The sequence below is a fragment of the Arachis hypogaea genome, chromosome 4, assembly GCF_003086295.3.
Source record: "Arachis hypogaea cultivar Tifrunner chromosome 4, arahy.Tifrunner.gnm2.J5K5, whole genome shotgun sequence".
Taxonomy (NCBI): Eukaryota; Viridiplantae; Streptophyta; class Magnoliopsida; order Fabales; family Fabaceae; genus Arachis; species Arachis hypogaea.
In genome coordinates, this window is record NC_092039.1 from 59,984,651 (window position 1) to 60,008,711 (window position 24,061).

General features: G+C 38.9%; 1 non-coding gene across 1 annotated transcript; it reads left to right on the top strand.

The window, feature by feature from the left end:
* Window positions 1-13,625: 13,625 nt before the first annotated feature.
* LOC112798353 (small nucleolar RNA R71) lies at window positions 13,626-13,729 on the top strand. The gene has a single exon (XR_003199968.1). It is a non-coding gene; the product is annotated as a small nucleolar RNA R71 (small nucleolar RNA).
* Window positions 13,730-24,061: the final 10,332 nt, after the last annotated feature.

Consider the following 24,061-nt stretch of genomic DNA (forward strand, 5'->3'; position numbering starts at 1 on the left):
AGTGAACTTCCAACTTAATCATTGTTGATAAAAAATCAATCCCCGGCAACAGCGCCATAAACTTGATGCACGAAAACTTTTCTCTCAACAAATTTCACTTCGGCAAGTATACCGAATTGTCGTCAAGTAAAAACTCACAATAGAGTGAAGTCAAATCCCACAGGGATTGATTAGTCAAGCAATTTTAGTTGGAAGAGTATGCTAGTTGAGCTAAACAAAAGGTAGTTGGTATTGCAGGAAAGTAAATGGCGAGAAAGTAAATGGCAAAAAATAAAGTGTAGAATCTTAAATGGGGATTTGGGGAGATGAACATGGAAATAAATGGCATAAAGTAAAGAGGATGGGTAAGATCAGAAATGGGGAATTCATTGGGCTAAGGAGATGTTGAATTCTCCGGATCAAGTTTATTCTCATCTATTCCTCAATCAATGCATTCATTGATCTCCTTGGCAATCTTAAGTGATTGGACCTCAATTCCTTGGCAATCTAATATCTCTAAGCTTGAACAATTGCCCAATTCCTTGATTTAATTTCTCATGGGAAGAGATGAAGTGTGGTCACTGATTATACCACATGTATTTCCAAATCAAAGTGTTGGGAGGATTACATGTCACTATATCCGCCCAAACGCCAATTTGGTCCAACATGAGAAAGCATTTCTAGCATGATCTCCTCATCCCTTTTCCAAGGCTCAGAGGAGATCCAATTATGGAGAGTTTAATTTCCAAGACAACTAACCAATTGAATTAAGATTGAAAGCTTTCTAGCAAATCAAGAGAAAAGAAAGAGGAAGAAGAATGAAAACTATAATTGATCCATCAAATTACAACAGAGCTCCCTAACCCAATGAAAGGGGTTTAGTTGTTCATGGCTCTGGAAGTGGAAAATGGCAGAAAAGAATACATGCTTAGCTAAAAAGTGCAGAAAAGTAAATATACAGAGGGTAGTTCCCAAAGTGCCAGGCTCCTCTATAGTTCAAAACTACTCCTATATATACTACTCTTCTTGACCTTCTAGTGAGTTCTTCAAGTCTTGGACGTGGGCCTTAGATCTTGAGTTGAAGCAAGTACACTCTTCAGTGGGCTCAGCTTGCAGAAAAATGTGAGTTAGGCATGGGCATTAGTTAGGACTTTAATGGCGTTAACGCTAAGTGAAAATGTGGGTTCGAGAATGTTAGTGGCAATAACCTTTCTCACTAACATTTCAACCCCAAAATGGTCCACGTTAACTTCAACGTTAGTGGTACTAACGTGACTACTAACGTTGCCTCATGATCCTTTGCAAACGTTATTGGGAATCACCTTTTCCAATAACGTTGCAATGTGCCCCTTTCCCCACGTTAGAGTTCACGTAACTAGGTTAACGTGGCTCTTAACGTGGGCATTGACGAATAGATTTTTGATGGTTTAGAATTTCACAAATGAATTCTCGTTGCAAGTATAGTTTCTAAACCAAACAATAATCTTTTCATACAAAAATTTGTTTGTCACTAAAACAAACCCCTAATTTTATAAAACCGAAGTATTGAACCTCGGGTCGTCTCTCAAAGGACTTGCAGGGTAGTGTTCTTGTTATTGGTTATGGACTTGTTTATTTTGGGGTTTGGATGAGAAACATGAATAGTAAATGGTAAGAAAACTTTATTAACAAAATGGTCTTGGCAAGATTTGGTTGTCAAGGGTCTTCATTATTATCACTAGCCACAAGTATGGTAGTTGCAAGGATTAATCCCACTTAGTCATCCTTAAATCAATTAACAAAGGAAAGTCAAGTGAGTTATATCAATCCTAGTCCATAAGTCCTAACTTCCCACTAATTTGATTAATGAAGGCTAGAGTTAATGGCTATCAACTATCAATCAATTGGACACTAGTAACTCAAGAAATCCTAAGTCACCTTCTCAAGCCAAGAACATAGAATTCTACTCTAACATCCTCTCAAGCATTTCATCAAACACTTAGAGGGTAATGAAAGAAAGCATTTTTATTTGTAAGAATAAAAGGAATCAAAAATCAACAATTACAAAGAATTAACAAAGCAACAATCAACAACATCACAATCATATGAATTATCTCAAATTGCATTATTAAAAGAAAACAAAAGAACAAAAAATATCTCAATTACAAAACCTAGAAACAAAATAAGAGAAATTACACAAGAGGATAGGGATAGAAAGAAGAACCAAAGTGTAGCAATCATCAATTGAAGGTAGAAGTAGGAGGAGACTTGAGTTAAACCTAGAACTATGAGATCCTAATCTAACCCTAATTCCTAATCCTAATTCTAGAGAGAAGTGAGAGCTTCTCTCTCTAACTCTAACTACTTCTAAAACTAAACTATGACTAATGATGACAAGTATCTAAAAGTATATTGATTCCCCTTCAATACTTGACTTAAATAGCATCAAAAATGAGTTGGATTGGGCCCACAAGGCTCCTAAAACCGCTGGGGACGATTTCATTAAAGTGGGCCACGGACAGAATTGGCGCGCGCGCGCAAAGTGCGCGTGCGCGCCCCTGAACGCGAAGCAACATATGGCAAAATTTATATTATTTCGAAGCCCCGGATGTTAGCTTTCCAACCCAACTAAAACCGCATCATTTGGACCTCTGTAGCTCAAGTTATGATCAATCAAGTGCGACGAGGTCAGGCTTGACAGCTTTTTGGTTCCATCATTTCTTCATGAGTTCTCCAACTTTACATGCTTTTTCTTCATTCCCTTGATCCAATCTTTGCCTCCTAAACCTTAAATCACTTAACAAACATATCAAGGCATCTAATAGAGTCAAGGTGAATTAAATTTATCTATTTTGAGTCCTAAAAAGCATGTTTTCACTCTTAAGCACAATTAAAGGAGAATATACAAAACCATGCTATTTTATTGAATAAATGTGGGTGAAAGGTGATAAAATTCCCTAAAATCAATACAAGATAAACCCTACAAATGGGGTTTGTCAGGCATGCCTAAGCTTCGAGAGTGTTAGTGACACTTACCTTTGTCACTAATGCTCCAAACGCCCCTCCTCTCCACGTTAGAGTTCACGTTAGCAAGGTTAACGTGGCCACTGATGCATAGGAATTTGTCTCTCAACAAATTTCCTTCGGCAAGTATACCGAATTGTCGTCAAGTAAAAACTCACAATAGAGTGAGGTCGAATCCCACAGGGATTGATTGGTTAAGCAATTTTAATTGGAAGAATACTCTAGTTGAGCTAATCAGAAAGTGTATGTAGAATTACAGAAAATTAAGTGGCGGGTAAGTAAATGACAGAAAATAAAGTGCAGAATCTTAAATGGAGAATTGGGGTGATTAGCATGAAAGTAAATGACAGAAAGTAAAGAGAATGGGTAAGATCATAAATGGGGAAATCATTGGGTTCAGGAGGTATTGCATTCTCCGGATCAAGTACATTCTCATCTCTTCCTCAATCAATGCATTCATTGATCTCCTTGGCAATCATAAGCGATTGAATCCCAATTTTTGGCAATCTAATCTCTCTAAACTTGAACAATTGTCCAATTCCTAGATTTAATTGCTCATGAGAAGAGATGAGGTATGGTCACTGATTATACCACATGTATTTCCAAATCAAAGTGTTGGTAGGGTTATATGTCATTATACCCATCCAAACCCCAATTTGGTCCAACATGAGAAAGCATTTCTAGCATGATCTCCTCATCCTTTTTCCAAGGCTCAGAGGAGATCCAATTATGGAGAGTTTCTTTCCCAAGATAAAAATCCAATTAGATGAAGACAGAAAGCTTTCTAGTAAGATCAAGAGAAAAAAAAGAAGAATTATAATGAAAACTATGATTGATCCATCAAATTACAACAGAGCTCCCTAACCCAGTGAAAGGGGTTTAGTTGTTCATAGCTCCGAAGAAGAAGAAAGATACATTTTAACTCTAGAAGTTGCAGAAAAGTAAAATATACAGAGTGTAGTTTTCTCCAATATGCCAATCTCTCATCTAGTTCAAAACTATTCCTATATATACTACTCTTCTTGGTCTTCTAGTCAATTCTGCAAGTCTTGGATATGGGTCTTTGATCTTAAGTTGAAGCAGTTGGGAATCTTCAGTGGGCTCAGCTTTAGTTGCAGAGAAAAAGTGATGTAAGCATGAACTTTGGCTTGGGGCGTTAGTGACGTTAACGCTGAGTGACATTGTGAGTTCGAGAATGTTAGTGGCAATCACTTTTCTCACTAACGTTCCCACCACATGGCCCATGTTAACTCCAACGTTAGTGGTACTAACGTGACCACTAACGTTGCCTTACAAACTTTTGCAACCGTTATTGGGACTCACCTTTCCCAATAACGTTGCCTTGTGCCCTTAGCCCCCACGTTAGAGCTCACGTTAACTAAGTTAACGTGGCTCTTAACGTAGTTATGTCTCATCTTCGCAAGCGTTATTGGGACTCACCTTTCCCAATAACGTTGCCTTGTGCTCTTAGCCCCCACGTTAGAGCTCACGTTAACTAAGTTAACGTGGCTCTTAACGTAGTTATGTCTCATCTTTGCAAGCATTATTGGGACTCACCTTTCCCAATAACATTGCCTTGTGCCCCTAGTCCTCACATTAAAGCTCACATTAACTAAATTAACGTGGCTCTTAACATAGTTATATATGACATCCCAACATTAGTGACAAAGGTGAGTGTCACTAACGTTGGCATTGTTCCTCTCTTCCACGTTAGAGTCCATGTTAACTTAGTTAACGTGGCTCTTAACGTGGTTCATTGCCACATATTGGAGCGTTAGTGGTGATCACAATTACCACTAACGTTGGAGCTTTTTTTTGTCTACATGTTAACTACCACGTTAATGTAGTTAACGTGGCAATTAACGTGGCTCATGATGGCTTCGAGGGCGTTACTCGTGTTCACTTTTCTCATTAATGCTGCAAGCTTATCCCTATTCCGCGTTAGTACCTACATTAACTAGGTTAACGGGGATGCTAACGTGGCTCTTCCTTGCTTCTTTTGTCCTAAAATTACACAAATAAAGTGCATCAAAGCTCTATTCCAAGTCATGAAAGCATGCATTATCCAATTTAACCTTCATTCCTTGCATAATTCTCATAAAATAATGTAAAATTCACAATATTTGTCTAAATCAAGATGTAAGTGTTCTTTTACCCAAAACTTACTTATTTCCTAAGAAAATGCATGAAACTACCCTAAAACAGTAAAGAAAGGGTCAATGAAACTGGCCTAGATGCCCTGGCTTCACAACACCAAACTTAAAGCTTGCTTGTCCCTAAGCAAGTACTGAAACATGAATGATGAATGAAAAGGCAAGAGGAATGAATCATTATTGTGGAAGTCAAATCCTTAGTTTTATGGAGTTTCATGCATAGCAACTTAGGTTCGTTCCTTTACCAGGTTTCAGACCTTTATCATACCCTTGAACACTTACTTACTTACATCCCCTGAGACTTCCTAGTTATTGATCCTTCCTTCTTTTGTTTTCTCAAGATTTATTGCATTCTTCCTTTGGCTAAGTGCTCGGTAAGAGGGCGACTCGTTATGATAAGCTTTCAGTCAACACTCCCGAACTAGTTGGTTCAAGGTGCTAGGTGTTGAGACACCCCTAAGGACTTACTCCCTCAAGTCTCTTTCCCTCATACATACACACCACAGGCACATGATTTGTTATTTTTCTTTCTTGAGACCTTGGTGTCTAGCACCTCTTTGGGTTACTAAGTGTTCTGTAGCAAGGGTTACTCTTGATAGTGGACTTTCAGCTGATAATCCCGAGTTAGTTAACCCAAGTTACCAAGTGATAAGGCACTCTTGAGAGCTTATTCATCCAAGTATATCCCCTATACATGAGCACCATAGACACATGCCTCCATCTTAAAACCCTTGGTGCCTAGCATTATTTCTTATTGTGTTCCCTTCCTTTTTTATTACTCTTTTTCTTTTCTTATTGGGATCTTATTATTTAGTTAGTCTCATAGGATTCAGGATAGATAGTTGCCTTCTTTCCTTGTTGGTGAACCAACTTAGCTAACTAATCTTCCTACCACAAACATATAGAATTCACTTCACAAAATAACTCCACTCTTGTTTTTCATATCATTTCTTTTCATTTGGCTTAAGGGACAAACATACAAGTAAGTAAGATGAAGTTGAAAACCAGGGACACTAGACTAGTAATCATAGACTTTAACAACAATGAAACTTAAATGCAGAATTGAAAATCCTAAACTACTAAGGAAGCATGTTCTATTTCATACATGATTTTTCTAATTTAAAGCTGTGAATTAGATATAACTAAGAAGGAACTCCACCACCTTTCAATTATTGGAATGCTCATGTTCCCTTGTCTTGGGATCCTCCTTGATTACTTGAGTCTCCATTTCCATTGTGCTTCCCTATCAGTTTTTTCCAGAAACCGGCATCCTCCATCTTCTTCTTTAACGCTTCCTTCTGCTGTTTCGCCTTCGCCTCTTATTGCTCTGTTAAGTCCTTGCGAACTGCTTCATAACTTGGGATGGCAGGGTGAAAGTTATGCATATGCCTAGTCATATAGTTTAACTTAGCTTGAGTGTTTATGCTAAATTTTTCTCGATGCAGCTGGCTTCCTTCGTTGAGCACACTGAATTCGTTGAAGGCTTTCATCTAAGCTTTCTAACGTTGGTTGAGTTTTTGGAGGAGTTTGTCTTGACTTTCTTGCCTTTCGAACACTTGACTGATGGCCTGGGTGAGCTGGGAGTAATGCTCCTGTTGTAATTCCATTTGCTGTTTCTGCCACTCTCTTTGTTGATCCATCCAACTAGAGAGTAGTTTTTCTTGATGATCCATCCTTTGAGCTTGGACATGTAGTTGTTGTTCTTGTCCCTCCATATAGCTCCTTGCCATATCCTTAATGGCTCCTCGAATGTGACCCAAATTTATGTTGGTTGGGTCATAGTACTGGTGGACGAAATTGTGATTCATATGTTATTGCATTTTGTAAAATTCATTGCTTTTTCTTTCCCTGGCAATGGCGCCAAAAGCATGATGCCAATACCATGGTTTACAACTATGTGTGGTCACAACTCCGTTCAACTTAACCAGCAAGTGTACTGGGTCATCCAAGTAATACCTTACGTAAGTAAGGGTTGATCCCACAGAGATTGTTGGTATGAACCAAGCTATGGTTACCTTGTAAATCTCAGTTAGGCAGATTAAATGGTTTATGATAAGTTCGAAAATAAATAATAAACATAAAATAAAATAGGATCGAAATACTTATGTAAATCAATAGTGGGAATTTCAGATAGACGTATGGAGATGCTGTGCTCCTCTTGAATCTCTACTTTCTTATTACATTCATCCAATCCTTCTTACTCCTTTCCATGGCAAGCTGTATGTAGGGCATCACCGTTGTCAATGGCTACATCCCATCCTCTCAGTGAAAATGGTCCTATGCTCTGTCACAGCACGGCTAATCATCTGTCGGTTCTCAATCGGGTTGGAATAGAATCCCTTAATTCTTTTGCGTCTGTCACTAACGCCCAGCCTTCAGGAGTTTGAAGCTCATCATAGTCATTCAATACCGGAATCCTACTCGAAATACCACAGACAAGGTTAGACTTTCCAGATTCCCGGAATCCTACTCGGAATGCCACAGACAAGGTTAGACTTTCCGGATTCCCATGAATGCCGCCATCTATCTAGCTTATACCACGAAGATTCTGTTGGGGAATCTAAGAGATATGCGCCTGGCCTAATGTAGAACGGAAGTGGTTGTCAGTCACGCGCATTCATAGGTGAGAATGATGATGAGTGTCACGGATCATCACATTCATCAAGTTGAAGTGCAACGTATATCTTGGAATAAGAATAAAAGAGAATTGAATAGAAAATAATAGTAATTGTATTGAAACTTGAGGTACAGCAGAGCTCCAGACCCTTAATATATGGTGTTTAGAAACTCCACCATTGAAAATACATAAGTGAGAGGTCCAGGCATGGCCGAATGGCCAGCCCCCATGATCTGAGAACTAATCGTCCCAAGATGATCCTAAGATCTAAAGTGATCAAAAGATGTCCAATACAATAGTAAATTATCCTATTTATACTAGACTAACTACTAGGGTTTACATGAGTAAGTAATTGATGCATAAATCCACTTCCGGGGCCCACTTGGCGTGTGTTTGGGCTGAGCTTGATCTATCCAGGAGCTGAGACTTCTCTTGGAGTTGAACACCAAGTTGTAACGTGTTTTGGCGTTCAACTCCGGGTCGTGACGTGTTTCTGGCGTTTTACTCCAGACAGCAACATGGAACTGGCATTGAGCGCCAGTTTACATCATCAATTTCCGAATAAAGTATAGACTTATGTCTACTTTCCAACGCCATTGAGAGCGCGCCATTTGGAGTTTTGTAGCTCCAGAAAATCCATTTCGAGTGCAGGGAGGTCAGATTCCAACAGCATCAGCAGTCCTTTGTCAGCTTCCTTATTAGAGTTTTGCTCAAGTCCCTCAATTTCAGCCAGAAATTACCTGAAATCACAGAAAAACACACAAACTCATAGTAAAGTCCAGAAATGTGAATTTAACATAAAAACTAATGAAAACATCCCTAAAAGTAGCTTGAACTTACTAAAAACTACCTAAAAACAATGCCAAAAAGTGTATAAATTATCCGCTCATCACAACACCAAACTTAAATTGTTGCTTGTCCCCAAGCAACTGAAAATCAAATAGGATAAAAAGAAGAGAATATACTATAAATTCCAAAATATCAATGAATATTAATTCTAATTAGATGAGCGGGACTTGTAGCTTTTTGCTTCTGAACAGTTTTGGCATCTCACTTTTTCCTTTGAAGTTTAGAATGATTGGCATCTATAGGAACTTAGAATTTCAGATAGAGTTATTGATTCTCCTAGTTAAGTATGTTGATTCTTGAACACAGCTACTTTTATGAGTCTTGGCCGTGGCCCTAAGCACTTTGTTTTCCAGTATTACCACCGGATACATAAATGCCACAGACACATGACTGGGTGAACCTTTTCAGATTGTGACTCAGCTTTGCTAGAGTCCCCAGTTAGAGGTGTCCAGAGCTCTTAAGCACACTCTTTTGCTTTGGATCACGACTTTAACCACTCAGTCTCAAGCTTTTCACTTGGACCTGCATGACACAAGCACATGGTTAGGGACAGCTTGATTTAGCCGCTTAGGCCTGGATTTTATTTCCTTGGGCCCTCCTATCCATTGATGCTCAAAGCCTTGGATCCTTTTTACCCTTGCCTTTTGGTTTTAAGGGCTATTGGCTTTTTCTGCTTGCTTTTTCTTTTTCTTTCTATTTTTTTTCGCCATTTTTTTCGCAAGCTTTTTACTTTTCACTGCTTTTTCTTGCTTCAAGAATCAATTTTCATGATTTTTCAGATTGTCAATAACATTTCTCTTTGTTCATCATTCTTTCAAGAGCCAACAGTTTTAACATTCATAAACAACAAGATCAAAAATATGCAATGTTCAAGCATTCATTCATAAAATAAAAAGTATGGTCACCACATCAATATAATTGAACTAAATTCAAGGATAAATTCGAAATTCATGTACTTCTTGTTCTTTTGATTAAAAACATTTTTCATTTAAGAGAGGTGAAGGATTAATGGAATTATTCATAACTTTAAGACATAGTTACTAAACACTAATGATCATGGAGTAGAGACACAAAACATAAATGAACACAACATAAAAACCAAAAAGCAGAAAGAAATAAGAACAAGGAATGAATCCACCTTAGTGACGTCTTCTTCTTGAAGGACCAACAATGTCCTTAAGTTCTTCTATGTCCCTTCCTTGCCTTTGTTGCTCCTCCCTCATTGCTCTTTGATCTTCTCTTATTTCATGGAGAATGATGGAGTGCTCATGATGTTCCACCCTTAATTGTTCCACATTGTAGCTCAAATCTTCTAAGGAAGTGTTGAGTTGTTCCCAATAGTTGTTGGGAGGAAAGTGCATCCCTTGAGGCATCTCAGGGATTTCTTGATGATGAGCTTCCTCATGCATCTCTTGAGATTCGTGGAGGGTCTCTCTTGCTTGCTCCATCCTCTTCTTGGTGATGGGCTTATCCTCCTCAATGGAGATGTCTCCTTCTATGATAACTCCAGCTGAGTAACATAGATGGCAAATAAGGTGAGGAAAAGCTAGCCTTGCCAAGGTGGAAGGCTTTTCAGCTATTTTGTAGATTTTATTGGAGATGACTTCATGAACTTCTACTTCCTCTCCAATCATGATGCTATGAATCATGATGGCCTGATCCACAGTAACTTCAGATCGGTTGCTAGTGGGAATGATGGAGCGTTGAATGAACTCCAACCATCCTCTAGCCACAGGCTTGAGGTCCAGTCTTCTTAGTTGAACTGGCTTGCCTTTGGAGTCTCTTTTCCATTGAGCTCCTTCCACACATATGTCTATTAGGACTTGGTCCAACCTTTGATTAAAGTTGATTCTTCTAGTGTAAGGGCGTATATCTCCTTGCATCATGGGCAAGTGGAACGCCAACCTCACATTCTCTGGACTAAAATCTAAGTATTTCCCCCGAACCATTGTGAGATAATTCTTTGGACTTGGGTTCATACTTTGATCATGGTTCCTAGTGATCCATGCATTGGCATAGAACTCTAGAACCATTAAGATTCCGACTTGTTGCATGGGGTTGGTTAGGACTTCCCAACCTCTCCTTCGGATCTCATGTCGGATCTCCGGATACTCATTTTTCTTGAGCTTGAAAGGGACCTCAGGGATCACCTTCTTCTTTGCCACAACATCATAGAAGTGGTCTTGATGGCTTTTGGAGATGAATCTTTCCATCTCCCATGACTCGGAGGTGGAAGCTTTTGTCTTCCCTTTTCCTTTTCTAGAGGATTCTCCGGCCTTAGGTGCCATTGATGGTAATGGAAAAATAAAAAGCTTATACTTTTACCATACCAAACTTAAAATATTGCTCGCCCTCGAGCAAGAGAAGAAAGAAGAAAAGAAGAAGAAGAAGAAAATATGGATGAGAGTGAGGGATGGTGTTTCGGCCAAGGTGTAGAAGAGGGGGTTTGCGTTGTGTGAAAATGAAGTAGAATGGAAGGGTATATATAGGGAAAGAGGATAGGGTAGGTTCGGCCATGTAGGGTGGGTTTGGGTGGGAAAGTGTTTTTGAATTTTGGAGGTAGGTGGGGTTTATGGGGAAGAGTGGATGGATGTGAGTGGTGAAGGGGGTAATTGGGAAGAGAGATTAAAGTTGTTGGGAAGTGTGACATGGGGAAGAGTGTTATAGGATTAGGAGGTAAGGTGGGAATATGTTAGGTGGGGATCCTGTGGGGTCCACAGATCCTGAGATGATCCTGTGGGGACCACAGATCCTGAGGTGATTCTGTGGGGTCCACAGATCCTGAGGTGTCAAGGAATTACATCCCTGCACCAAATAGGCATGCAAAATGCCTTTGCATACCATTATGGCGTTTAAACGCCGAGGTGATGGATGTTCTAGGCGTTCAACGCCCATGTGTAGCATGTTCTGGGCGTTCAACGCCCATGTGTAGCATGTTTCTGGCGTTGAACGCCAGTTCCATGCTTGTTACTGGCGTTCAACGCCAGCTTTCCTCAAGGCACATTCCTGGTGTTCAAACGCCAGAATGTTGCTTGTTTCTGGCGTTCAGTGCCAGATTCATGCTCTATTCTGGCATTGAACGCCAGCCAGATGCTTCTTACTGGCGTTGAACGCCAGTATGTCCTCCCTCCAGGGTGTGATTTTTCTTCTGCTGTTTTTGATTCTGTTTTTAATTTTTATATTTTTTCGTGACTCCACATGATCATGTACCTAATAAAACACAAAATAACAATAAAATAAAATAAAAATTAGATAAATAAAAATTGGGTTGCCTCCCAACAAGCGCTCTTTTAATGTCATTAGCTTGACAGTGGGCTCTCATGGAGCCTCACAGGTGATCAGGTCAATATTGTATAGTCCCAACACCAAACTTAGAGTTTGGATATGGGGTCTTAACACCAAACTTAGTGTTTGGTTGTGGCCTCCCAACACCAAACTTAGAGTTTGACTGTGGGGGCTCTTCATGACTCTGAACTGAGAGAAGCTCTTTGTGCTCACTCTCTTTTGTCACAGAGGGATGGCCATGTGCCTTAAACACCAGGTAGTCCCCATTCAATTGAAGGACTAATTCACCTCTGTTGACATCTATCACAGCTCCTGCTGTAGCTAGGAAAGGTCTTCCAAGGATGATGCATTCATCCTCTTCCTTCCCAGTGTCTAATATTATGAAATCAGCAGGGATGTAAAGGCCTTCAACCTTTACTAACACGTCCTCTACTACCCCATAAGCTTGTCTTAATGACTTATCTGCCAATTGTATTGAGAACAAGGCAGGTTGTACCTCAATGATCCCCAGCTTCTCCATTACAGAGAGTGGCATAAGATTTATCCCTGACCCCAGATCACATAGAGCTTTTTCAAAGGTCATGGTGCCTATGGTACAAGGTATTATTAAGAACTTGCCAGGATCTTGTCTCTTTTGAGGTAAAATTTTCTGAATCCAGGTGTCTAGTTCACCAATGAGCAAGGGAGGTTCGTTTTCCCAAGTCTCATTACCAAACAATTTGGCATTCAGCTTCATGATAGCTCCTAAATATTGAGCAACTTGCTCTCCAGTCACATCTTCATCCTCTTCAGAGGAAGAATAGTCTTCAGAGCTCATGAATGGCAGAAGGAGATTTAATGGAATCTCTATGGTCTCTATATGAGCATCAGATTCCTTTGGATCCTTAATAGGAAATTCCTTCTTGCTTGAGAGACGTCCCAGGAGGTCTTCCTCACTAGGATTTTCGTCCTCCTCCTCCCTTGTGCATTCGGCCATATTGATTACATCAATGGCCTTGCACTCTCCTTTTGGATTCTCTTCTGTATTGCTTGGGAGAATACTGGGAGGAGTTTTAATGACTTTCTTACTCAGCTGGCCTACTTGTGCCTCCAGATTTCTGATGGAGGATCTTGTTTCACTCATGAAACTGAAAGTGGCTTTTGACAGATCAGAAACTAGATTGGCTAAATTAGAAGTGTTTTGTTCAAAATTCTCTGTCTGTTGTTGAGAAGATGATAGAAAAGGCTTGCTATTGCTCAGCCTATTGCATCCACCATTGTTAAAGCCTTGTTGAGGCTTTTGTTGATCCTTCCATGAGAAATTTGGATGATTTCTCCATGATGAATTATAGGTGTTTCCATAAGGTTCACCCATGTAATTTACCTCTGCTATTGCAGGGTTCTCAGGATCATAAGCTTCTTCAGAAGCTGCCTCTTTAGTACTGTTGGATGCATTTTGCCATCCATTCAGACTTTGAGAAATCATGTTAACTTGCTGAGTTAACACTTTGTTCTGAGCCAATATGGCATTCAGAGCATCAATTTCAAGAACTCCCTTCCTCTGAGGCGTCCTATTACTCACAGAATTCCTCTCAGAAGTGTACATGAACTGGTTATTTGCAACCATGTCAATAAGTTCTTGAGCTTCTGCAGGTGTTTTCTTTAGGTGAAAGGATCCACCTGCAGAATGGTCCAGTGACATTTTCGAAAATTCAGATAGACCATAATAGAATATATCTAATATGGTCCATTCTGAAAACATGTCAGATGGACACCTTTTGGTCAACTGCTTGTATCTTTCCCAAGCTTCATAGAGGGATTCACCATCTTTTTGTTTGAAGGTCTGAACATCCACTCTAAGCTTGCTCAGCTTTTGAGGAGGAAAGAATTTATCCAAGCAGGCCGTGACCAGCTTCTCCCAGGAGTCCAGGCTATCCTTAGGTTGTGAATCCAACCATATTCTAGCTCTGTCTCTTACAGCAAAAGGGAAAAGCATGAGCCTGTAGACTTCAGGATCTACTCCATTCGTCTTAACAGTCTCACAGATCTGCAAGAACTCAGTTAAAATTTGATAAGGATCTTCAGATGGAAGTCCATAGAACTTGCAGTTTTGTTGCGTTAAGGCAACTAGCTGAGGTTTCAGCTCAAAATTATTGGCTCCAATGGCAGGAATGGAGATGCTTCTTTCATCAAATTTGGACGTTGGTTTTGTGAAGTCACCAAGCATTCTCCTTGCATTATTGTTGTCGGGTTCGGCTGCCATCTCCTTCTCTTGTTCTAATATTTCTGAAAGGTTATCTTTAGATTGTTGTAATTTAGCTTCTCTTAGTTTTCTCTTCAGAGTCCTTTCAGGTTCAGGATCAATTTCAACAAGAGTGCCTTTTTCCTTGTTCCTGCTCATATGAAAGAGAAGAAAACAAGAAAAGAAGAGGAATCCTCTATGTCACAATATAGAGATTCCTTTATGTTAGTAGAAGGAGAAAGGGGAGAAGAGTGAAGAAGAATAGGTTCGGATTTTTAGATGAAGAGCGGTGAAGAGAAGTGTTAGTAAATAAATAATTAAATAGAATAAGAAAAGAGAGGGAGAATTTCGAAAATAATTTTGAAAAATAGGTTAGTATTTTTGAAAATTAAAGATAAGATAAGATTAAAATTAAAATTTAAAACAAAAAGAGTTTTTTGAAAAAGAGATGAGATATTTTCGAAAATTAGAGAGGGAAAAGTAGTTAGGTGGTTTTGAAAAAGATAAGAAACAAACACAAAGTCAAAGAGTTAGTTGAAAAAGATATTAAAATCAAATTTGACAAGATAAGAAGATAAGATAAAAAGATAAGATTTTTAAGAAAAAGATATTTTGAAAGAGATTTAATTTTTAAAATTAAAATTAATTACTTAACTAACAAGAAACTAAAAGATAAGATTTTAGAATTTAAAGATTGAACCTTTCTTAACAAGAAAGTAACAAACTTCAAATTTTTGAATCAATCACATTAATTGTTAGCATAATTTCGAAAATATGATATAAAGATAAGAAAAAGATTTTGAAAACAAATTGAAAAAGAATTTTTTGAATTTTTTGAAAAAGAGGAAAAATTGGAAAAGATATGATTTTTGAAAAAGATTTTGAAAAGATAAGATTTTTTAATTTTTGAAAATTTGACTTGACTTGTAAGAAACAACTAATTTTGAAAATTTTTGACTAAGTCAACTCAAATTTTCGAAAACTATGAGAAAAACAAGGAAAAGATATTTTTTTGACTTTTTGAAATTTTAATTATGAGAGAAAAATGATTAAAATTAAAACGTCATAATTGTGTTTTTCTCTTTTCTTTTTGGATCAAAACAAGGAATGCATGCAAGAACACTTTGAATGTCAAGATGAACACCAAGAACACTTTGAAGATCATGATGAACATCAAGAACATATTTTTGAAATTTTTTTTTTTTGATGCAAAGAAGACATGCAAGACACCAAACTTAGAAATCTTTAATGCATGGACTCTAACAAACGAAAAATGCATATGAAAAACAACAAACAACACAAAACAAGAAAACATCAAGATCAAACAAGAAGACTTGTCAAGAACAACTTGAAGATCATGAAGAACACTATGAATGCATGGAATTTTCGAAAATAATGCATAAATCTTAAAAACATGTAATTGACACTAAACTTAAAAATTGACTCAAGACTCAAGCAATAAACACAAAATATTTTTGATTTTTATGATTTTATTAATTTTTTTTGGATTTTTATTAATTTTTTTTCGAAAATAAAGTTTGGAAAAACGAAAAAAAGAAAAGAAAAATTTTGAAAAAGATTTTTGAAAAGAAAATTACCTAATCTGAGCAACAAGATGAACCGTCAGTTGTCCATACTCGAACAATCCCCGGCAACGGCGCCAAAAACTTGGTGGACGAAATTGTGATTCATATGTTATTGCATTTTGTAAAATTCATTGCTTTTTCTTTCCCTGGCAATGGCGCCAAAAACATGATGCCAATAACATGGTTTACAACTATGTGTGGTCATAACTCCGTTCAATTTAACCAGCAAGTGTACTGGGTCATCCAAGTAATACCTTACGTGAGTAAGGGTTGATCCCACAGAGATTGTTGGTATGAAGCAAGCTATGGTTACCTTGTAAATCTCAGTTAGGCAGATTAAATGGTTTATGATAAGTTCAAAAATAAATAATAAACAGAAAATAAAATAGGATTGAAATACTTATGTAAATCAATAGTGGGAATTTCAGATAGGCGTATGGAGATGCTGTGCTCCTCTTGAATCTCTACTTTCTTATTACATTCATCCAATCCTTCTTACTCCTTTCCATGGCAAGCTGTATGTAGGGCATCACCGTTGTCAATGGCTACATCCCATCCTCTCAGTGAAAATGGTCCTATGCTCTGTCACAGCACGGCTAATCATCTATCGGTTCTCAATCGGGTTGGAATAGAATCCCTTGATTCTTTTGCGTCTGTCACTAATGCCCAGCCTTCAGGAGTTTGAAGCTCGTCACAGTCATTCAATACCGGAATCCTACTCAGAATACCACAGACAAGGTTAAACTTTCCGAATTCCAAGAATCCTACTCGGAATACCACAGACAAGGTTAGACTTTCCGGATTCCCATGAATGCCACCATCTATCTAGCTTATACCACGAAGATTCTGTTGGGGAATCTAAGAGATATGTGCCCGGCCTAAGGTAGAACAGAAGTGGTTGTCAGTCACGCGCGTTCATAGGTGAGAATGATGATGAGTGTCACGGATCATCACATTCATCAAGTTGAAGTGCAACGTATATCTTGGAATAAGAATAAAAGAGAATTGAATAGAAAATAATAGTAATTGTATTGAAACTTGAGGTACAGCAGAGCTCCACACCCTTAATCTATCGTGTGTAGAAACTCCACCGTTGAAAATACATAAGTGAGAGGTCCAGGCATGGCCGAATGGCCAGCCCCCATGATCTGAAAACTAATCGTCCCAAGATGATCCTAAGATCTAAAGTGATCAAAAGATGTCCAATACAATAGTAAATTATCCTATTTATACTAGACTAGCTACTAGGGTTTACATGAGTAAGTAATTGATGCATAAATCCACTTCTGGGGCCCACTTGGCGTGTGTTTGGGCTGAGCTTGATCTATCCACGAGCTGAGGCTTCTCTTGGAGTTGAACGCCAAGTTGTAACGTGTTTTGGGCGTTCAACTCCGGGTCGTGACGTGTTTCTGGCGTTTTACTCCGGACGGCAACATGGAACTGGCGTTGAGCGCCAGTTTACGTCATCAATTCCCGAATAAAGTATGAACTATTATATATTGATGGAAAGCTCTGGATGTCTACTTTCCAACGCCATTAAGAGCGCGCCATTTAGAGTTCTATAGCTCCAGAAAATCCATTTCGAGTGCAGGGAGGTCAGATTCCAATAGCATCAGCAGTCCTTTGTCAGCCTCCTTATTAGAGTTTTGCTCAAGTCCCTCAATTTCAGCCAGAAATTACCTGAATTCACAGAAAAACACACAAACTCATAGTAAAGTCCAGAAATGTGAATTTAACATAAAAACTAATGAAAACATCCCTAAAAGTAGCTTGAACTTACTAAAAACTACCTAAAAACAATGCCAAAATGCGTATAAATTATCCGCTCATCAAGTACCCTTCTTGATGATATTTTGTTGGTTGAGGTTCTTCTTGGAAAGGTTCTTCTTCTGGTTCTTCTCCTGATGTCCTCTTCTTTAGATGGGGTCTTCTCTGCTGTTGAGCTGGTGTCACATGAGTTATGCGTTGAAGTGTAAGTGACCTCCCGAGACTTACCCAAATTGGATTACTGTCTTCGAAGACTACCTTGGCTTTCATGCATAATCTAAAGATGGTGCTGGGGTACCACAATCTAGCACCCGAATCACTCTTCTCTGCTGACTCTTGAATTCCATCAGCTATGGTTTCGTGCACATTGATGCCTCCACCCTTTATTAAGCAATATACCATAGTAGCTCTAGCGATGTTGACCTCAGAATTGTTTGCAGCTGGGAGGATAGATCGTCTCACAAGCTCAAACCATCCCTTGGCTTCCGGGATAAGGTTCCCTCTCCTAATGAACCGGGGCCTTTTATCCGAATATTTCCCAGTCAGATCCCACAATACATATGTCACCCATAATTTCTTCCAGTTCATCATTGTCGGGGCCATTACTTATTCTTTCTTGATAACCGAGCTAAACAAAATGTGGTGATTTCAGCTGGAGAGCCCTTGTTATGGCATTGGGGCTGAAATCCACCTCTGTTCCTCTTACGTAGCTCTTGAAGGTGGGGGCCATTGTCTTGTCTTCTCTAACCACATTTGTATAGAATTCCTTGATGAGGGTTGCATTAATCCTTGTTTCCGGATTGGTGAGCTTTTGCCAACCCCTTTGCTCAATCTTCTCTCAAATTTGTGGACATTCATCTTCGTTGAACTGGAATATCAACTCAGGTAGTGTCTTTTTGTTCTTTATTTATTCAAACTCGAGCTCATGGAAGGCTGTTTTGAATCTCCCTCCATTGAAGGGAATGCTCTCCACTGGTTCCTTCCTCTTTTGCCTCTTGGAGCTTGATGATGCCATAAGTGAGAATTTGTTTGCGAAGGTGGTGAAGGATATGAGTTTGAAGATAGAGTTTGGTTGGTTTGAGGGAAGATGTGTCTTAGAGGAATGTGTTTTGAGAGAAGGAAGAGAGGTGAGTTGGATGAATAGTTGAGAAGGGCTAGAGTGGTGAGGGTTCCTTATATAGGCCGGTGGTGAGAGTTGAAGGGTGTAGATCAATGGTACGGTTTTGATAGTGGATGATTGGGGTTTAGCACAAGGTGAGCACAAGGATCATCATATTTATGAACTGATTGCTTCGGTTTCCAAGATGACCCTTTTTCATCCTTGCATGGCAACATTTTCCAAGGGGTTCTCCTTGAAGACAAGTGTATAACCCCCCTAACTGAAGTGGTCAAACCTCCTTCCATTGGTTGTTCCATCAATCTACTCCAATCCCCCTTTTTTCATTTCCTATACAAGACAAAAGAAATACAAAAAGTTAATTGAATTTTTGGTGGGAAGATTTAAAATATGAACTAGCTACCGTAAATTTTTTTTTCACTATAGATATGATCTTTAGGAAGACAAAACAACTGACTTCTTTGATGCTCATATATGCACATTGGTGACACCAAACTTAGTTTGTGATCATGTGGTGTTTAAGGGTTTAATCAAGACTCTTAGGCTAAAATGACATAAGTTGTGTTCATGCCATCTTAATGTGCCTTGAACACCAAACTTGTTCACTATATATTGCATATAAGGGTTCTGTTAAATGTTTGTCAAAGTTGTTTTGAAATCCATGATCTTACTTTATTAACTAACACTAAAGAATTTAAAAGAAAGGATAAGAATCATGGGTTGCCTCCCATGAAATGCTTCTTTAACGTCATTAGCTTGACGGTTGACCCTTGTCAGGGTGGTTGGTGGTGCTTCAAGTCCTCCTCTCTTGTAATGTGTTTGTCTCCAGTGGCTTTGTTGAGAAGCTCCACATGTTCCAAGGATAAGACTTTGTTGATGATGTACACATGAGGTAGCTGAGATGGGATGGTAGGAAGATGAGGTGGGATAGTTGGATAGTGAGTAGAGATCACTTCATCTCCTGGGGAGAAATCCTCTATAGGGATTGATGAGCGGATAATTTATACGCTTTTTGGCATTGTTTTTAGGTAGTTTTTAGCATGATCTAGTTACTTTTAGGGATGTTTTCATTAGTTTTTATGCTAAATTCACATTTCTGGACGTTACTATGAGTTTGTGTGTTTTTTTGTGATTTCAGGTATTTTCTGACTGAAATTGAGGGACCTGAGCAAAACTCTGATAAGAAGGCTGACAAAGGATTGCTGATGCTGTTGGAATCTGACCTTCCTGCACTCAAAATGGATTTTTTGGAGCTACAGAACTCCAACTGGCACGCTCTCAACGGCGTTGGAAAGTAGACATCCAGAGATTTCCAGAAATATATAATAGTCTATACTTTATTTGTGATTAGACAACGTAAACTGGCGCTCAACGCCAGTTCCATGTTGCTGTCTGGGGTCAAACGCCAGAAACACGTCACGAACCGGAGTTGAACGCCCAAAACACGTTACAACTTGGCATTCAACTCCAAAAGAAGCCTCAGCTCGTGGATAGATCAAGCTCAGCCCAAAAATACACCAAGTGGGCCCTGGAAGTGGATTTATGCATCAATTACTTACTTCTGTAAACCCTAGTAGCTAGTTTAGTATAAATAGGATAGTTTACTATTCGGCCATGCCTGAACTTCTTTCACTTATGTATTTTCAACGGTGGAGTTTCTATACACCATAGATTAAGGGTGAAAAGCTCTGCTGTACCTCAAGTTTTAATGCAATTACTATTATTTTCTATCCAATTCGATTTATTCCTGTTCTAAGATATTCGTTGCACTTCAACTTGATGAATGTGATGATCCGTGACACTCATCATCATTCTCACCTATGAACATGCGTGACTGACAACCACTTCCGTTCTACCTTAGGCCGGGCGCATATCTCTTGGATTCCTTAATCAGAATCTTAGTGGTATAAGCTAGAATTGATGGCGGCATTCATGGGAATCTGGAAAGTCTAATCTTGTCTGTGGTATTCTGAGTAGGATTCCGGGATTGAATGACTGTGATGAGCTTCAAACTCCTGAAGGCTGGGTGATGAGCGGGATAATTTATACGCTTTTTGGCATTATTTTTAGTATGTTTTTAGTATGTTTTAGTTAGTTTTTAGTATATTTTTATTAGTTTTTAGTTAAAATTCACTTTTCCGGACTTTACTATGAGTTTGTGTGTTTTTCTGTGATTTCAGGTATTTTCAGGCTGAAATTGAGGGACCTGAGCAAAAATCTGATTCAGAGGCTGAAAAGGACCGCAGATGCTGTTGGATTCTGACCTCTCTGCACTCGAAGTGGATTTTTTGGAGCTACAGAAGCCCAATTGGCGCGCTCTCAACTACGTTGGAAAGTAGACATCCTGGCTTTCCAGCAATATATAATAGTTCATACTTTGCCCGAGATTTGATGGCCCAAACCGGCGTTTCAAATCAGCTCAAAACTGCCCGGCGTTAAACACCGGAACTGGCACAAGAATGGGAGTTAAACGCCCAAACTGGCACAAAAACTGGCGTTTAACTCCAAGAGAAGTCTCTACACGAAAATGCTTTAATGCTCAGCCCAAGCACACACCAAGTGGGCCCGGAAGTGGATTTTTATGTCATTTACTCATCCTTGTAAACCCTAGGCTACTAGTTCTCTACAAATAGGACCTTTTACTATTGTATTCTTATCTTGGTAGCTATCTTTAGTCTTATGCTATCTTAGATCATGGGGGCTAGCCTCACGGCCATGCCTAGACCTTGTTCTTATGTATTTTCAATGGTGGAGTTTCTACACACCATAGATTAAGGTGTGGAGCTCTGCTGTACCTCGAGTATTAATGCAATTACTATTGTTCTTCTATTCAATTCAGCTTATTCTTGTTCTAAGATATTCATTTGCACCCAAGAACATGATGAATGTGATGATTATGTGACACTCATCATCATTCTCACTTATGAACGAGTGCCTGACAACCACTTCTGTTCTACAAGCAAACAAGGCTTGAATGTTTATCTCTTGGATCCCTTGATCGGAATCTTCGTGGTATAAGCTAGAATTGATGGCGGCATTCAAGAGAATCCGGAAGGTCTAAACCTTGTTTGTGGTATTCTGAGTAGGATTCAATGATTGAATGACTGTGACGAGCTTCAAACTTCTGAAGGCTGGGCGTTAGTGACAGACGCAAAAGAATCACTGGATTCTATTCCAACCTGATTGAGAACCGACAGATGATTAGCCTTGCCGTGACAGGATGCGTAGAACATTTTCACTGAGAGGATGGGAGGTAGCCACTGACAACGGTGAAACCCTACATACAGCTTGCCATGGAAAGGAGTAAGAAGGATTGAATGAAGACAGTAGGAAAGCAGAGAGACGGAATGGACAAAGCATCTCCATTCGCTTATCTGAAATTCTCACCAATGAATTACATAAGTATCTCTATCTTTATCTTTATATTTTATTCATAAATCATCGATAACCATTTGAATCTACCTGACTGAGATTTACAAGATGACCATAGCTTGCTTCATACCAACAATCTCCGTGGGATCGACCCTTACTCGCGTAAGGTTTATTACTTGGACGACCCAGTGCACTTGCTGGTTAGTTGTGCGAAGTTGTGATAAAGAGTTGAGATTACAATTGTGCGTACCATGTTGATGGCGCCATTGATGATCACAATTTCGTGCACCACTGGGCGTTAGTGACAGACGCAAAAGAATCACTGGATTCTATTCCAACCTGATTGAAAACCGACAGATGATTAGTCGTGCTGTGATAGAGCATTTGGACCTTTTTCACTGAGAGGATGGGATGTAGCCATTGACAATGGTGATGCCCTACATACATCTTGCCATGGAAAGGAGTAAGAAGGATTGGATGAATGTAATAAGAAAGTAGAGATTCGGAAGGAAGACAGAACCTCCATGCACCTATCTGAAATTCCCACCATTGGATTACATGAGTAACTTTATCTTTATTTTCTATTTATTTTATTATTTTTATTTAAACCAATAATCTCTTAAATTAGTTAAATCCACCTGACTGGGATTTACAAGATGACCATAGCTTGCTTCATACCAACAATCTCCGTGGGATCGACTCTTACTCACGTAAGGTATTACTTGGATGACCTAGTGCACTTGCTGGTTAGTTGTTCGGAGTTGTGACTAAGTGTAATTCACGTGTGAGAGCTACCAAGTCATTGGAGCCATTGTTGATGATCAAAATTTCGTCCATCAGGGATCTTCTTGTTTCTCCATCTTTTGGGTACTTTCCTCCTTGTTTCTCTTGATGCTGTCTTGCTCTCTATAGATTCTTTCTCTAAGGAATCCTTGTTGCTAGCTTTGCATGACTCTGGTGGGTTTAGCTCCCTTTGAGTTACCTTTGAATGTGGTTCTTCATGAATATATGGCTTTCCAACCAATGGGGTTTCCAATTGTGTTGTTTGTGCTTCACTGCTTGTTTCTTGCATCAATGCTTCATTGTGCTTCAAATCTTTTTCAAAATCAATTTCTTTCCATTTTCAAAAATACTTGCTATCAATTAATGATTTGATTCAACATTTCAAGTATGTTGCCTTTTCTGTTGAGAAAGGTTTAATGTTTGAATTATATCTTTTCTTGTTAGCCAAGTCATTAAATTTTAAAATCAAATCTTTTTAAATTGTTTTTCAAATCATATCTTCTTGATCACATCTTTCTCAAAATAGTTTTCAATCATATCTTTTCTTATTTCAAAATCTTTTTTAAAAATCACTTGATTTCTTTTCCACTCTTAGTTTTCAAAAATCAATTAGTGTTTTTCAAAATGTTTTTAAAATCTCTTACTTAATTTTCGAAAATTTCTTCCCCTCTTTTCACATCCTTCTATTTATGGACTAACACTACTCCTCAATGCAAAATTCGAACTCCATCTTTCCTTGATAATTTTGAATTTTCTACCTCTTCCTTCTATTTTTCTTTTCCTCTGACACCTCAAGGAATCTCTATACTGTGGCATAGAGGATTCCATATATTCTTGTTCTTTTCTCTTTCATATGAGCAGGAGCAAAGACAAAAGCATTCTTGTTGAGGCTTACCCTGAACCTGAAAGGACCTTGAAGTGAAAGCTAAGAGAAGCTAAAGTACAATTCTCTATAGAGGACCTAACAGAAATCCTCAAAGAAGAAGACATGGCAGCCGAAAACAACAACAATGCCAACAATGCAAGGAAGGTGCTGGGTGACTTTACTGCACTTACTCCCGACTTCTATGGGAGAAGCATCTCTATCCCTGCCATTGGAGCAAACAACTTTGAGCTTAAGCCTCAATTAGTTTCTCTAATGCAACAGAATTGCAAGTTTCATGGACTTCCATTGGAAGATCCTCATCAGTTTCAAGCTGAGTTCTTGCAAATCTGTGACACTGTCAAAACCAATGGGGTTGACTCTGAGGTCTACAGACTTATGCTATTCCCTTTTGCTGTAAGAGACAGAGCTAGAATATGGTTGGACTCACAACCTAGAGAAAGCCT